Source organism: Alligator sinensis, unplaced genomic scaffold (genome assembly GCF_000455745.1).
Source record: "Alligator sinensis unplaced genomic scaffold, ASM45574v1 scaffold107_3, whole genome shotgun sequence".
Taxonomy (NCBI): domain Eukaryota; kingdom Metazoa; phylum Chordata; order Crocodylia; family Alligatoridae; genus Alligator; species Alligator sinensis.
In genome coordinates this window covers 1,002,960-1,019,196 of record NW_005842578.1, presented here as the reverse complement: position 1 = coordinate 1,019,196, position 16,237 = coordinate 1,002,960, and the positions used below count along the sequence as shown (strand labels likewise).

General features: G+C 53.8%; 1 long non-coding RNA gene across 1 annotated transcript in view; it reads left to right on the top strand.

The window, feature by feature from the left end:
• Window positions 1–13,242: 13,242 nt before the first annotated feature.
• Window positions 13,243–16,237, top strand: part of LOC112551724 — a 10,009-nt gene continuing 7,014 nt past the window's right edge. Inside the window, exon 1 of the long non-coding RNA XR_003096035.1 lies at window positions 13,243–14,627. This is a non-coding gene — a long non-coding RNA (uncharacterized LOC112551724). The remainder of the gene's footprint in view (window positions 14,628–16,237) is intronic.

Below are 16,237 nucleotides of genomic sequence, written 5' to 3'. Positions count from 1 at the left end.
GTCCGGGTTAGGGTTAGGCAGGGGGTTAGGGTTAGGGAACGGGTGCACGAGTGCACTGCAGTCCCGGTGAGGATGAGGTAGGCGTTCGGGTTAGGGAACGGGTCCACGAGTGCACAGGGGTGCAGGTTAGGGTTAGGCTGGGGTTTCGGGTTCAGGAACGGGTCCACAAGCGCACAGTGGTCCGGGTTAGGGTTAGGCAGGGGGTTAGGGTTAGGGAACGGGTGCACGAGTGCACTGCAGTCCCGGTGAGGATGAGGTAGGCGTTCGGGTTAGGGAACGGGTCCACGAGTGCACAGGGGTGCAGGTTAGGGTTAGGCTGGGGTTTCGGGTTCAGGAACGGGTCCACAAGCGCACAGTGGTCCGGGTTAGGGTTAGGCAGGGGGTTAGGGTGAGGCCACGGGTGCACGAGTGCACAGGGTTCCAGGTTAGGGCTGGAAAGGGTGTTAGGTTTAGGGAAGAGGTCCACGAGTGCACAGGGGTCTGGGTTAGGGCTAGGCAGGGGGTTAGGGAACGGGTCCACGAGTGCACAGGAGTCCACGTTAGGGTTAGGCAGGGGGTTAGGGTTAGGGAAGAGGTCCATGAGTGGCCAGGGGTGCAGGTTAGCATTAGGCAGGGGGTTAGGGTTTAGGAACATGTGCCCAATTTGACAGGGGTGCGGGTTAGGGTTAGGCAGGGGGTTAGGGTTAGGGCATAGGTCCACAACTGCAGGGGGGTTCGGGTTACGGTGAGGCAAGGGATTAGGATTAGGGAAGGGGTCCACAAGTGCACAGGGGTCCAGGTTAGGGATAGGCAGGGGGTTAGGGTTAGGGAACGGGTCCACGAGTGCACAGTGGTCCGGCTTTGGGTGAGGCAGGGGGTTGGGGTTAGGGAACGGGTCCACAAGTGCACAGGGGCCCAGGTTAGGGTTAGGCAGGGGGTTAGGGTTAGGGAACGGGTCCACGAGGGCACGGGAGTCTGGGTTAGGGATAGGCAGGGGGGTTAGGTTGAGGGAACCGGTCCACGAGTGAACAGGGTTGCAGGTTAGGGTTTGAGAGGGGTTTCGGTTTCAGGCACGGGTGCGCAAGTGCACAGCAGTCCGGGTTCGGGTTAGGCAGGGGTTTGGGAATAGGTGCGCGCAAGTGTATGGCGGTCCAGTTTCCGGTTAGGTAGGGGTTTTAGTTTAGGGAAGGGGTCCGCACGTGCACAGGGGTCCAGGTTGGGGTTAGGCAGGGGCTTCGGGAACAGGTGCACAGGTTCACAGGGGTCCAGGTTAGGGTTAGGCAGGAGTTGAGGGTTAGGGAACGGGTCCAAAAGTGGACGGGGGTGCAGGTTAGGCTTTGGCAGGGGGTTAGGGAACGGGTCCACGAGTGTGCGGGCGTCCGGGTGAGGCTTAGGCAGGGGCTTTGGGTTAGGGAATGGGTCCGCGAGTGCACAGGCGTGCAGGTTAGGGTGAGGCAGGGGTTTTGGTTTCAGGGACAGGTCCACCGGTGCACAGTGGTCCGGGTGAGGGTTAGGCAGGGGGTGAGGGTTAGGAAATCTGTGCTCAAGTGCACGGGGGTCCGGGTCAGGGTTGGACAGGGGGTTAGGATTAGGGACCGGGTCCGCAAGTGCACAGGTTTCCAGGTTAGGGGTAGGTAGGGGTTTAGGGTTAGGGAACGGGTCCACGAGTGCACAGGGGTCCGGGTTAGGGTTAGGCCGGGGGTTAGGGTTAGGGAACGGGTCCGCAAGTTCACAGGGGTCAAGGTTAGTGTTAGCCAGGGGGTTGGGGTTAGGGAAGAGGTGCACAAGTGCACAGGGGCCCAAGTTAGGGTTAGGCCGGGGGTTAGGGAGGAGGTTCACGAGTGAACAGGGTTCCAGGTTAGGGTTAGGCAGGGGTTTCGGGTTAAGGAACGGGCACACAAGTGCACAGCAGTGCGCGTTAGGGTCAGGCAGGGGTTTAGGGTTTGGGAGTAGATCCAGAAGTGTACGGTGGTCCGGGTTTCGGTTCGGCAGGGGTTTCGGATTCGGGAAGGCGTGCACAAGTTCACAGGGTTCCAGGTTGGGGTTAGGCAGGGGGTTAGGGTTAGGGAATGGATCCGCAGGTGCACAGGGGTCCAGGTTAGGGTTAGGGAGGAGTTGAGGGTTAGGGAACGGGGGCAAAGTGGACAGGGCTGAAGGTTAGGCTTTGGTAGGGGGTTAGGGTTGGGCAATGCGTGCACGAGCGCGTGGGAGGCCGGGTTAGGGTTATGTAGAGGTCTGGGGTTAGGGAACGGGTCGACGCGTGCATGGGGGTGCAGGTTCTGGTTAGGCGGGGGTTTCAGTTTCAGGAACGGGTGCATAGTGGTCCGCGTTAGGGTGAGGCAGGGTGTGAGGTTTCGGAAATGGGTGCGCCAGTTCACGGTGGTCTGGGTGACGGTTGGACAGGAGTTAGCATTAGGGACCAGGTGCAGAAGTGGTCGGGGTTCCAGGTTAGGGGTAGGTAGGGGTTTAGGGTTAGGGAACGGGTCCGCAGGTGGACAGGGGTCCGGGTTAGGGTTAGGGAGGGGGCTGGGGGTAGGGAATGGTTGCACAAGTCCACAGGGGTCCAGGTTAGGGTTGGGCAGGGGGTTTGGGTTAGGGGATGGGTGCACGAGTGGACAGGAGTCTGGGTTTGTGGTTAGGCAGGGGGTTCTGGTTAGGGAATGGGTGCACAAGTGTGCAGGGGTGGAGGTGAGGGTTTGGCAGGGGGTTAGGGTTAAGGAGGAGTTGTACACGTGCACAGGGGTGCAGGTTTGGGTTAGTGAGGGGATGAGGGTTAGGGAATGGGTGTACAAGGGGATTGGGGTCCAGGTTAGGGTTAGGCAGAGGGTTAGGGTTTGGGAATGGGTATGCAAGGATATTGGGGTGTGGGTTAGCATTGCAGAGAGGGTTAGGGTTAGGGCGGTGTTGTACAAGCAGATCGGGGTCCGGGGTCAGGTTAGGCAAAGTGCTGTGGGTAGGGAACGGGTTTACAAGTAGATTGGGCTTTGGGTTAGCGTTAGGGAAGACTTGTAGAAGTGGATGAGGGTGCAGGTTCGGGTTAGGGAAAGGATTAAGGTTAGGGAAGAGATGCAGAAGTGCATCGTTAGGGTGTGGTTATGGTTCGCGAAAGGGTTTGGGAATGGGTGTGCAAATGGATGGGGGTGTAGCTTACGGTTAGGCCAAGGGTTAGGGAATGGGTGTGGAAATGGGTTGGGGTTCGGTGTAGTGTTAGGCAAGTGGTTCGGGAGTGCGTGTAGACATGCATTGGGGTTGATGTTAGAGTTGGGGATTGGGTTAGGGAATGGGTGGAGAAGGGGATTGGGTTAGGGTTTGTGAAGGGGTTAGGGTTAGGAAATGGGTCCAGAGATGAGTCATGGCTGAATGTTGCTTTAGGGAATGGGTTTGGGTTATGGCAGTGGTGTCAAAGCGAATGTGGGTGTGGGTGAGGGAGAGGGTGGAGGTGTAGAAGTGAGTGTTTGTGTGGAGTAGGGGTAGTGTTATAGAGCAGTTGCGGAGACGAACGTGCGTGGAGGTTAGGGGTAGAGAATGGCTGTAGAGATGAGTTTGCATTTGTGTGATGGTCCGTGTAGGGGTTGTTGTTATGGAGTGGCTAAAAAGTGAGTGTGGGTGTAGATTGGAGGTATGGTGAGTGTTCAGGTTTGGGTATGAGTTGTCAGATGAATGTGTGTGCAGGTGAGGGTTGGGTGATGGGTTAGTGTAGAGGAGTGGGGTTAGGAATGAGTGTGGGTCTGGGTTTGGGTTTGGTGGAGCGTTTGGTTGGCGGAGTCTGTGTCTATATGGATTGTGGTGGTGGTTAGGCTTAGGCTTCGTGTTCAGGTTAGGGAGCGGTTGGGCCAATGCACGTGCTTGTGGGTTAGGGTTACGGAGAGGTTGGAGAGGTGCATTGTGTTGCTGTGTAGGGTGTGGGTGAGTGTTGGAGTTGGGGAGTGGATGCAGGAGTGAGTGTGTGTGTAGAGGAGGGAGTGGGTTCTTAACTGAATGTGGTTTGGCATTTGGGGTGGGGAATGGGTTGGGGTGATGGGAGAGGTGTTGTAAACAATGTGGGTGCAGCTTAGGGTTAGGCTGAGTGTTAGGGTTAGGGGAGTAGTTTGCGTATGTGTGGAGGAGTGGGTTAGGAGGAGGGCGGTGGCTATGGGGTGAAAATGTGTTTTGCGGTTCAGGTTGGCGTTAGGCGGTGGCTTACGGTATGGAAAGACCGTGAAGTCTTCCTTTTGGTGCGGGTTAGGGGTGAGGATTGTATGTGGCAATGGGTTCAAGTGTGTATGTGGGTGTAGGTTATGGGGTGGGTGAGGAGTGGGGTATGAGAGTGGATTGAAATTCGGGTTAGGTGAGAGGTGGGTTTGGGGTGTGGTATCAGGTGTAAGATTTGTGAGTGGGTCTGGGTTAGGCTTAGGGGGTCCAAGTGGTGCTAATTTGGGTTTTGTTCTGGGTGACTGTGAGGGTTAGGGTTAGGGAATAGGTTTAGGATTAAGTGTGGGTGCAGGGTGTGATTTGGAGTGGAGACTGGGTGCAAGTCCAAGTGAGGCTCTTGGCTTAGGGTCGGTCTTGGGGTGAGGAAAGTGTAGGTGTGGTTCTTGTGGGTGGTGCTGGTTGTGAGACCATTTTGGTGCTGGCTTGAGCATTGGTTAGGTAGGGGTAGTGGGGAGAGGTGCAAGTTTGTGGGGTGGATGTTCTTTTCTGGGGGTCTACCTTGTTTTCAGTGTGGTGTGTGGATGGGCATTTTGTAGGGAATGGCATGGTGGTGGGAGCAGGCTGTGAGAAGTGTGTGCCATCAGGGTTCGGGGTTAGGTGCTGTGCAGGATCAGGATTGCCTAGGCGCCGCTTGCAGCTTGTGCTCTTACCTGGAGGTGATATCGGGAGGCCTTCACTCAAGAGAGGTTCTTCCTAGGTGTGGCGCCAGCCAACTGCCCTGTTTATATAGGAATAAAGAGATTCAAAATGGCTGCCCTCATCAAGCACCTGACTGCTGGTAGCTCTAGGTTCTTAAAGTGGCAGGTGCACCTATACACTTAGAGTGTGGTTGGATTTGAAGTGTGATTGGGGATTTGCAGCTTATTGGAAGGCTGAGGGGTGCTGAGAAGTATGCTGATGGTGCACCGTGTTAGTGTTTGATACAAGTCATGCTGTAAGGGCAATAGTAAGTGAGTTTGGGAGGTGAGTTGTCCAAAGTGCCATTGGTGGTGTAGGGATGAGAAAATGACAAAGTGTACGGGGACACAGAAGATATTGTGCGGTCTTTCACTGTGTGTGCCACCATCGTTGCGTTTAAATTTTAGTGTGTACATAGTAGGCGTGTGCGGAAGCTGAAGTGCAGCGTGGGTTGTTGGCTATTTTTCATCTGAGGTAGGGTTAGGGTGAGGGTGAGTGCTATGGTGAGCTTTAGAGTGCAGGTGAGAAATAGGGTTAGGAGGTCAAGTGTGGGTGAGGAGAAGTGTTGACACGTTCATTTTAGGGGATATGTGTAGCTTTTGGGGGAAAGTAGGGTTTAGGGCTGGCATTGTGGTAAAAGATCCAAATGTTGGAAGAGTTGGAGATGAGGAGTGGGTGTGCATTGTGAGTATGCTTAAGGAAGATTGGTAAGGGTAGGCTAGGGGTAGCCTTAGGATGTAGGTTACAGTTGCATTGCAGGTGCGTATTATGGAAAGGTTGAAGATGGTACGGAGGCGTTTGTGTTTTGTCTGTGATTTGTTAGCAGAGTAGTACGTGATTAAGAAATAGAAATAGGCGCTGCATGTGTGTGGTGTTGTAGATTGGGATGTGTGTGAAAGGTGTTGGTGGTGGGGCTTTGTAGGACTGTGGGTGGTTGTGGTGGCTGGTGAGGCATTGTGTTGTGTCATTGAGGCAGGAGTTGGGGTTGCTTGCTGTGGTCCGTGCTGTGTGAGGTGATAGCGTTAGGTTTCTGGTGGGGCTTTGCCATTCTGTGCTGGAGTGGCAGTGGAGGCAGGTGTGGTTGATTGGCGTGGTGATTGAGGGCCTGAGTGTGTGATGGCTCCGCCCATTTTAGGGAGTTTAAAAGATGTCCAGCTGTGGAAGGTAGGCACTTGGCCTCTGTCCTCCTTGGAGCTTAGAGGTGTTTGCTTGGGGTTGGGTGTGCTGTGGTCATTCTGCTGTTGGCTATGGATGTGCTAGGGGTGGAGAGGGAAAGTGTGTGTGCTGATATGCAAGTAAGGTATGGTTTGGAGAGGTGGGGGTTGTTGGGGCTGGGTGGTTTGTGGATGGTGGGTGTGATGTTGAGGTTATGGGCTTGTTTTGGCTGGCTCTTTGGGCTTGTCTGTATTGGGAGTGCAGTGGGGAGAGCGTGCAAGGTTTGATGTATTGGATTGTTTGTGGGGGGGGGGGGGGGGCTGTAGATGTGTGGGTGGTGTAGTGGAGCGTGGCCCTTTGGTGAGTGTGGTGTGTTCTGAGTCTAGGGGAGGCGGTTAGGAGTTTTGCCCGTTTGGCTTGTTGATGCTGCTGAGGTTTGTTTTTGGTTCTGGGAGGCGTGTCTTTTGTGTTCTGCTTGCCTTTCTTTTTGGTCTTGGGTGGTGGAGGGGACACGGGTGCTGGTGGTTTGGTGTGTGTTGTCGGTGTTTGGTGCAGGTGCAGCAGTGCCTGTGTCTTGCTTCCCAGAACTGGAACCAAGCTTTTGGTGCAGAGTGATTATTTTCTTTTTTGGACAGTGTAGTGTGAAAGGGTGCTTGGGGTTGGTGCGCTTTGTGTGTGCTTTTGTGGGGTGCTGTGGGAAGGGAGCTTTTCTCTTAAGGGGATGGGGGTGGGTGTACTTTGGTGGGGTGTGGGAGCCGGTGCCAGTTTTGTGAGGTGGATGTGCGTGCCATCTGTGTTTGGAGCTGTGCTGTGAGGGTGTCGAATAAGTATGGGGTGCCTTGTGTGTTGCGTGGTGGGTGTGGATGGTGGTGTGTTGGTGAGAGTGCTGTGTTGACTGTGGGTGGGCTGTATGGAGTTGCATGTTAGAGAGCGGTGAGATGTGGTACGTGTATTTTGAATGGAGTGTGGATAGTGGGCTGGGGATGTTTTTGTTTGTGTGGCTTGTTGCGGTGGTTGGTATGATGTGCTGTGTGTTGCTGTGGCGCAGGTGGTGCTGTGCGGTGTTGGAGGCGGGGTTGGTTGCCATGCTTTTTGGGAGGGGGGGCCTACAGAAAGGGAGCTAGGTTTGCAGGTGGGGTGTGAGGTGCAGGTGCTTGAGTGAGGGTGCAAGTTATTGTTTGTGTGATGTGGTGTGGGCGTGGTTGTAGGGTGTGGTGTGGTGGTGGGCAGGGGTGGGGGGTTTTTGAGGTGTCTTGTTTTGTAGGAGGTGGAGGGGAGTTGGTGCATGCTGCTTGTGGGGGCTCAGAGGAAGAGGAGGGGCAGATGTGGTGTGCAGTTTGTGGGTTGTGCATTGGCATAGCTCAAGTGGTGAGTTGTGGAGATTGCATTGGAGTGGTGAGTATGGTTGTTGTGGTGGGCATGGGTGGGGTTTGGAGTGTTGGGAGGTGGGGACTGGTGGTGGGCAGGGGGTGTGGGTTGCAGGGGTGGGGGTTTTGTGAAGTGTCTTGTTTTGCAGCGGGTGGAGATGAGCTGGTGGCTGGTGGTTGTTGGGCGCAGAGGAAAAGGAGCGGGAGATGTGCCTTGCAGGTTGGGAGTTGCGCATTGGTGTAGCTGACCTGGTCAGTTGTGTGGATTGCAGGAGAATGGTGAGTATCATTTCTGTGGTGGTCATGGGTGGGGCTTGGAGTGTTGGGAGGTGGGGAGTGCGGGTGGGTGGGTGTGTGGGGGGTGTGGATTGGAGGGGTGTGGGTTTTGTGAAAGTGGCTTGTTTTGGAAGAGGAGTGGTATGTGCAGCTTGCAGCTTGACAAGTTGATGTCCTAGGGGCAGAGAAGGACGTGCTGTGTGGTGGTGTGGAAGCAAGGTCTGGTTTTGAGAGGTGGGGGTTGTTGGGGCTGGCTGGTTGGTGGCTGGTGGTTGTGATGTTGAGGTTATGGCTTTGGTTCGGGTGGCTCTTTGTGCTTCCATGTGTTTGGAGGGCACTGGGCATAGCTTTCGAGGTTTGATGTGTGGCATTGTTTAGGGGGGCTGTAGGGGTGTGTGTGTGTGTGTGTGTGGTGTAGTGGGGTGTGGGGCTTTGGTGAGATTGTTGTGTGTTGCCTGTAGGGGAGGTGGTTAAGAGTTGCCAATTTGGCTTGTTGATGCTGCTGAGGTTTGTTTTTGGTTCTGGGAGGTCTGTGTTTTGCCTTCTGCTTGCCTTTTGTCTTTGTGTTGGGTGGTGGAGGGGACAAGGGTGTTGGTGGTTTGGTGTGTGTTGTAGGCGTTGGCTGCGGGTGCAGCGGTGCCTGTGTGCTGCCTCCCAGAACTGAAACTGAGCCTTTTATGTGGCATGATTACTTTTCTTTTTGGACAGTGTAGTGTGAAAGGGTCCCTGGGGTTGCAGTAGTTTGTGTGTGCTTGTGTTGGGTGTTGTGGGGAGGGAGGCTTGGTGTTAAGGAGAGGGGGGGGTATAGTTTGGTGGGGTGTGGCCCTTGGTGTTAGGGGGAGGGGGGGGTGTAGTTTGGTGGGGTGTGGGTGGACTTGGGAGGTGTGGATGTTTATTGGGGTGATGGTTTTGTTTGTGTCTGGTTGGGGGGTGGGGGGGATGTAATGTGTCTGTTGTGTTGGAGCGTGTGTCAGTTTGGTAAGGAGGAGATGGTTGCCATCTGCGTTTGGAGGTATGTTGTGAGGTTGTAGAATACGTAAGGGGTGCCTTTTGTGTTGCGTGGTGGCTGGTGGTGAGTGTGGTGTGCTGGGGGTCGGGTGTATGGAGTTGGACGTTAGAGACTGCTTCGGGGTGGTATTTGTATGTTGAATGGCGTGTGGGTTGTGCTCTGGGTGTGTTTTTGTTTGTGTGGGTTGTTTGGATGGTTGGTGTCGTGTGTGGCATGGTGGTGTGGGGTGGTTGTTTGAATGGGGTGTGGGAGGGGGGTTTGTTGCCGTGCTGTTTGCAAGGGGAGTGTACGGGAAGGGAGGTTAGGTTAGTGGATGGGGTGTGAAGTGCAGGTGGTGGAGTGAGGGTTCAAAGTCATTGTTTGAGTGATCAGGTGTGGGTGTGGTTGGAGGGTGTGGTGTGGTGGTGTGCAGGGGTGGGGGTTTTGTGAAGTGTCTTCTTTTGTAGGTGGTGGAGGTGAGTTGCTTGCTGCTGGTTGTTGGGCAGAGCGGAAGAGGAGTGGGAGATGTGGCTTGAAGGTTGTTGGCTGTGCATTGGAGTAGCTGAGCTGGTCGGTTGTGTGGATTTCCGTGGACTGGTGAGTATGGTTTTTGTGGTGGCCGTGGGTGGGGTTTGAAGTGTTGGGAGGTGGAGAGTGGTGGTGGGTGTGGATGGCAGGGGTGGCGGTTTGCTAGAAGTGTGTTGCTTTGTAGCAGGTGGAGGTGAGTTCCTGCATGCTGGGTGTTGGGGCACCGAGGAAGAGGCGTCGCAGATGTGGCTTGCAGGTTGGCCAGTTGATGTCGTAGGGGCTGAGAAGGAGATGCTGTCCGGTGTTGTGGAAGCAAGGTATGGTTTGGAGAGGTGGGGGCTGTTGGGCCTGGGTGGTTGGTGGATGGTGGGTGTGATGTTGAGGTTATGGCATTGTTTTGGCTGGTACTTTGTGGTTGCATGTATTTGGAGTGCAGTGGGCATGGCTTTCAAGGTTTGATGTGTTGGATTGTTGGGGGGGGCTATAGGGGTGTCTGTGTGTGTGTGGTGGGGCGTGGGACTTTGGTCAGTTTGTTGTGTGTTGAGGCTAGGGGAGGCAGTTTACAATTTTGCCTGTTTGGCTTGTTGGTGCTGCGGAGGTTTGTTTTTGGTTCTGGGAGTTGTGTCTTTTGTGTTCTGTTTGTGTTTTGTCTTTGTTTTCGGTGGTGGAGGGGACACGGGTGTTGGTGGTGTGCTCTGTCTTGTAGGCTTTTGCTGCAGGTGCAGCAGTGCCTGTGTCCTGCTTCGCAGAATTGAAACCAAGCCTCTTATGCAGCGTGATGAATTTGCTTTTTCGACAGTGTTGTGGAAAAGGGTGGTTTGGGTTGCAGTACGTCGTGTGTGGTTGCCTTGGGTGTTGTGCGGATGGTGTTGTGTTGTTTAGGGGTTGGGGATGGGTGTAGTTGGGTGGGTTGTGGGTGGAGTTGGGAGGTGTGGATGTTTCTTAGTGTGATTGTTTTGTTTATTTCTGGGTTGGGGGGGGGGGGGGGGTGGAATGTGTGTGTTGTGTCGCAGCCTGTGCCAGTTTGGTGAGGAGGCGATGGGTGCTGTGTGCGCTTGGAGCAGTCCTGTGCGATTGTTGAATAGGTAAGTTGTGCTTTCTCTGTTGCATGGTGGGGGCGGAGGGCGGGTCAGGTATCTGTATTCTGACTGGAGTGTGCATTGTGGGCTGGGAGTGTTTTGATCTGTGTGGCTTGTTGTGAGAGTTAGCAAAGTGTGTGGTGTGGTGCTGTTGTTGGAATGGGGTGTTGGGGGGGTTGTTTGTTGTGCTTTTTGCAAGGGGGGGGCGTACAGAAAGGGAGGTTAGGTTGGTGGGTGCATTGTGAGGTGCAGGTGGTTGGGTGAGGGTTCAAGTTATTGTTTGTGTGATGGATGTGATGAGGTGTGCATCTGGTTGGAGGGTGCGGTGTGGATGTTTTCTGAGCTGTGTTGTTTTGTAGCAGGTGGAGATGAGTTGCTGCATGCTGGTTGTTGGGGCCGGGGGCAGAGTGGCACATGTGGCTGGTGGTTTGTCGGTTGGGCATTGGAGTAGCTGAGCCAGCGCGTTGTGTGGATGGCAGCGGAATGGGTGGGTGGGTGTTTGGGGGGGTGGTTTGGTAGGGCTTTGGGGTGTCCCTGTGGTATGCACTTGTAGTGTATGCTGTTTGGCTGTGGGTGGAGTGTAGGTGTATGGGTGTGGGGCATGGTGAGTTGTTTGAGATGGAGGTGCTGTGGTGATTGGTGTCTTTGGTGTAATGTTTGCGGTATGATTGAGGTGGGGTGGGTGTTGAGGGTGCTTTTTGGGACGGAAGACATTTTGGGCTGCTGACTGGTGGCTTTGATGATTTGCAGGTGGCTGCTGGAAGAGGAGCAGATGTCTTGCTGCGACGCTTTGGCGTGCAATAAACTGTTTGGAGACTACTTGTGTGTGTGGTGGAGGGGACCTGAATGTGGGTGTTTTGGTGCGGGTGTGGTGTTTGTGTTTTGTTGTGTTGTCTTTTGTGTGTTGTGTGTCGATGCTGTGTATATTGCTTGAGGTGGGGTGGGTGTTGAGGGTGCTGCAGAGGGGGTGTGGGCTGGGGTGATGTTTGTGTTGTTTTGCTTGTGGTGGTGTAGCAGCAGCAGTAGTTGGGAAAAGGCGTGGCTTTCCTGCCCTCCCCCCCTAGGGGGGCGTTCAATTTTTGCCCCCCCTAGGGGGATGTGGAGGACAGGAAAGCCATGCCGCCTGCTGAGCAGGCGCAGTTCAGGGCCAGTGTTGGAGGCAAGTTTTTTGGGCTGTGGGGCTGGAGGGGGGTGTGGTGGTGGGTGCTGTGGTGGTGAGTGGAGAGGGAGGTGGGTTTTTTGGGAGAGAGAACATGTTGGGTTCCTGACTGCTGGGTTTGATGTCTTGCAGGTGGCTGTTGGAAGAGGAGCAGATGTCTTGCTGCAACGTTTCGCTGTGCAATAAAGATAAACTTTTTGGAGAGTTGTTGTGTGTGTGGTGGAGGGGACATGACTGTGGGTGTTTTGGTGCGGGTCTGGTGTTTGTGTCTTGTTGTGTTGTGTGTAGATGCTGTGCGTATTGTTTGGGTGTGTGCTGGTGGTTGGTGATGGTGTTAGTCAGGTCTGTGGTTGGTTATAGTGGTGGTGTTATTTTGTTGGTTGGTTACTGTGCAGCTTTTCTTGTGGTTTGCGATGTAGTCTCGGTGGCCTTGGCCTCTTGTAGTTTCTGTTTTGGTGTTGGCTTCTGTTTAGTGGTGGTGTTGTGGGTTGAGTTGTGGTGAGGTTTGAATTTTGTGGTTTTGGAGGTGTTGTGCAGTGTAGCTGGCCTTTGGAGGTTGATGCAGGTGGTGTTTTGTACATGTGGCTGGCAATGTAGTGGTTTTTGGTGCCTATGGCTTGGCAGCAGTGTTTTTTTTGTGCTTGTGTTTGGTGGGCTGTGTAGGGTTGTTGGTGTGTGGTTGGTTTGGTGTGGTGTGCTTTGGTTGTGTCTGGTGGTGTCCTGAGATTTTTGTGTGTTGGTGTCTCCTTTGTTATTGTCTTGCAGCTTTTTAATGTTTCACTTTTGGTGCGGTGCTATTTTTGTACTTGAATGAATGTCTTTTGGGGTTAAATATAGTACATGTGTAATAACCTTGTGTAATACAATTATGTTTGTAATTGTTCTGTATCAAGTGTTTGTCACCTGTCAAAGCCAAACAAGAGCAAAAAATATTATGTAGTATTGTATAGTGTCAGCTGTTTCTCATTTTGTTGTGTAATGTGTGTGTGAAGTGAGGTGTTCTATGGCTTTGTACATTTTTATGGGTGTTTTCACTGCCCAAATTGTATGTAATAAAAAATAAAAACATTTAAGATGAAATCCTGTGTACTTGTGTGTGTTCATTTAATAAATGTAATGCTGATGTGAAAGACAAGTTCTGTGTTTTGGTTTTTCTTTTGTTATTCAGTGACATTAAAAAATAAACAGATTTGAAATGGAAAAGAAGTTGAACTGTCGCCAAGAAAGATACCACCACACACAGAGGCACAAAGAGGAAAAGCTCCACTCACCTCTATGCTGCGCTTCTTTACTGGACTTAGGCTGTGTTTTGCCTGGGTTTGCTCCAAAAAAATTAAAAAAAATTAAAAATATTTTTTTGGAGCAAAAAATTCGGGCAAGGCAAAGACACAAAAAAACCTGAAAGGGAAACACAATCAAGCAGTATACACACATCTTACACTACAAAATGACAAACCTACACTACACTACACTAAAAACATTACAAACACAAAAACAAAACACTTAAGGCATTACAGTTACAAACATATAATGTAGCATATTTAAATTTACTAGGTAACAATATCCATTACCCACACTACACAGGACTAAAAAACCCACAAACATAACAACCCAAGAAAAGTGAAAGGCTAATCATGCAACAACACATGCACAGAGCACAGACTAAAAAAGGCACACAACAGAAAACACCAAGACAACAACACACGAACCCGAACCCAACCCTAGCCCGAGCCCTGACCCCGCCCCGCCCCTTCCGGTCACGTGACGCGCCGTCCCGCCCCCGGCTTTTCATGAGACAGGAGCCCAGAGGCCGCAGGGAGGGTGACTCCGCACGGGGCTTCTCCGGTTTCCCGCTGCCGCGCCGAAGCCTGAGGGCGGCCCAGCGGGTCCCGCCCAGGCCCCCCCAGGAAGAGCTCCGCAGCACCGGTATCCCGCCGCGTCAGGCCCCACCCGCCCCCGGCTCCTGCCAGCCGCCCTCCGCCCGCACCGCGCACCCCGGCCCGGCCGCAGGGGTAGTGCGCTCTGGGTCTGGTTCTGCCCCCGGTCCGGGCGGAGAGACCGAGACTACAAGCTCTGCCCTCCCCGCCCGCCACTGCCGTCTTCAGCACCAGGCAGGGGCCCCAGCACCAGGCAGCACACCGCAGCCTCGGGCAGGTACCCGGTCCCACAGCTGCTGGGCTGCGCAGTCCTCCAGGGCAGCAGGAACAGGACACCCGTCCGTGTTGTGTCCCCCCCCCCGGCAGGTCCTAGCTCCTCCTAGGAAGCTCTAGTGGGCATCAGGCATCACCACAGCAAGTGCCCCGTTCTGCAGCAAGCTGCACAAAATCTTGTTCCGGGACAGTGCGGTACGGGCGCTTGTTTCCAGCACAGGTCCTTTCCCAGGCTTGGCGCTAATGCCATAACCCCCAAAACCTCTGCAGCTGAGACACACAAACCACTCAGCCAAGGAAGAGCACCTGGCCCAGACCAAATTACCCAGAACAGGGCTATAAACCCAACCCCCAGGTGTTGGCATCTGGCTCCTACCACAGACTTTTGCATCAGGTGTCTGCAGGAGGGGGTGGCCAGAAGGCAAAGGTGAGAGAAACTGCATCAATTCCAAACCTGCTGCCAGTCAGACCCACCACCTCCCACCCAGCTGAGGAGAACACGCATGGTGCTGCAATGCGGCATGGGGGACCTTTGCAGGATGACAGGCAAGCTCAGGCTGCAGCTTGGTCTCCTGCCTCTTAGCTGACTGGGTGGCCATAATTACAGGCATTGTAACAGGACCTGCCTTTTGCATTTCAAGAGTAATCATCAAGGGAACCGTAGCTGCATGTTATTTCTGTGCCCGCGCTCTCCTGTGAGGTTCTGATCACAGACTGGCCGCAGTCTCCTTGGCCAAGGCCCGTCATAGCGAGCTGTTAGTAAAAACAGGAAATGGAGGAATTCAGAAACCAAAACAGCATCGTGACACTAAAGAGCCAAGCACTGTGACACTAAGGAGGTGTGGGGAAGCCTTGCTGAGCCTCACCTTTGCCAAAACACTCTCAGCAGTGCCGTGCCAGAGCCTGTCCTCAACCCAGCTGCCTGCAGGACAACACACAACTGGCTCCACCCACAGAAAAAATATGGACAACAGGCCAGGCTGTCCACTGGACCCTTCCCAGCAGGCACGACATTCCCCATTTGCCCAGGCAACAAGAATGCAACTGTGCTCAGCTCAGCTCCGTCCTCATCCTCAGGTCCAGTGCTGAACAGTCTCTGCTCACTGCCACGTCCATCTTTATACCCTAGCTCTGCTCACTGGTTGGGTAGTGGGTACTGAGCCCTGTGCCTCCAAGACGGGAGGGCAGGAAGAGGCTCCACACCTTCCTCCCCATTGCCTACACCAAGAGTCAGTGGGAGCAGAGAGGTCCCTGTCACAAGATTTTAAAGGGTCACAGCGAGGTCTGAGGGAAATGCTGCAAGGCTGCCTGGGGCCAGCGTAAAGGAGCAGGAGGGGGAAGGGGCCAGATGCAGCAGCTGGAGGGGAAGGGGACGGAGGGAGAGACTGTGGGTCAGGGACCAGGATGGTGGGGGTCCTAGTGTGAAAAAGGTTGAGAACCACTGCTTTAAAAGATGGCCAGGTAGCAGTGAGAGGTGCTTAAGAAAGGCTGTACCTGTGTTCATGGAGGGAAGGAGAGGGCAGCAACAGCCAAGGTAAGCAACATGTAGGACTCAGGCACAGCATTCACCTGGCAGAACTGTGCAAGTCCTGCCACTCCTGGCTTGGAAGAGAGCCCTGTGTTCCCCAGGCTGGTTGGGTTGCCTTGTGCTGCTATTGCTGGTCAGAAACATTCTCCTGCCATCTCGTTGAAAACGATGGGGAGCATGCATGAATCCCAGTGTCATAGTTTCATAGTAGCTAGGGTCAGGAGGGACCTGAACAGATCATCTAGCCTGACCCCCTGCCACAGGCAGAAATGAATGCTGGGTTCACAAGACCCCAGATAGGTGATCATCTAACTTCTTTTTGAATATACCCAAGGTAGGGGCAAGGACCACTTCCCTAGGAAGTTGGTTCCAGATTCTGGCCACCCTAACTAAAATATTGCCTTCTGATCTCTAACCTAAACCTATTCTCCATCAGCTTATAACCATTGTTCCTTGTCACCCCAGGTGGTGCTGGGGAGAATAGGGTTCTTCCTATTTGCTGATGAACTCCCCTGATGAGTTTCTAGGCAGCCACCAGGTCCTCCCTCGGTCTCCTCTTGCCAAGGCTGAACAGGTTCAGGTCCCTCAGTCTCTCCTTGTAGGGCCTGTCCTGCTGCCCTATCAACAAGCAGGTGGCCTTCCTCTGAACCCTCTCCAGGCTGGCCACATCCCTTTTAAAGTGAGGCGCCCAGTACTGGACGCAGTACTCCAATTGCGGCCTGACCAAAGTCGCATAGAGGGGGAGGATCACCTCTCTGGACTGGCTTGAGATGCATCTTTGGATGCATGACAAGGTACGGCCGGCCTTGCTGGCTGCGGTCTGGCATTGGCAGCTCGTGTTCATCTTGGAGTCAGTAATGACTCTGAGATCCCTTTCCGCCTCTGTGCTTTCACGAGGGGAGCTCCCCAGCCTGTATGTATGCTGTGGATTCCTTCTCCCGAGGTGCAGCACCCTGCATTTGTCTACGTTGAACTCCATCCTATTCTCATCTGCCCACTGTTGTAGTCTGTCTAAATCTAGTTGCAGCCTCTCTCTCCCTTCAAGTGTGCCCACCTCGCCCCACATCTTAGTGTCATCAGCAAACTTGGACAGCGTGCTTTCCACCCCCTCGTCCAAGTCACTGATGAAGATGTTAAACAGTGCGGGCCCAAGGACCGA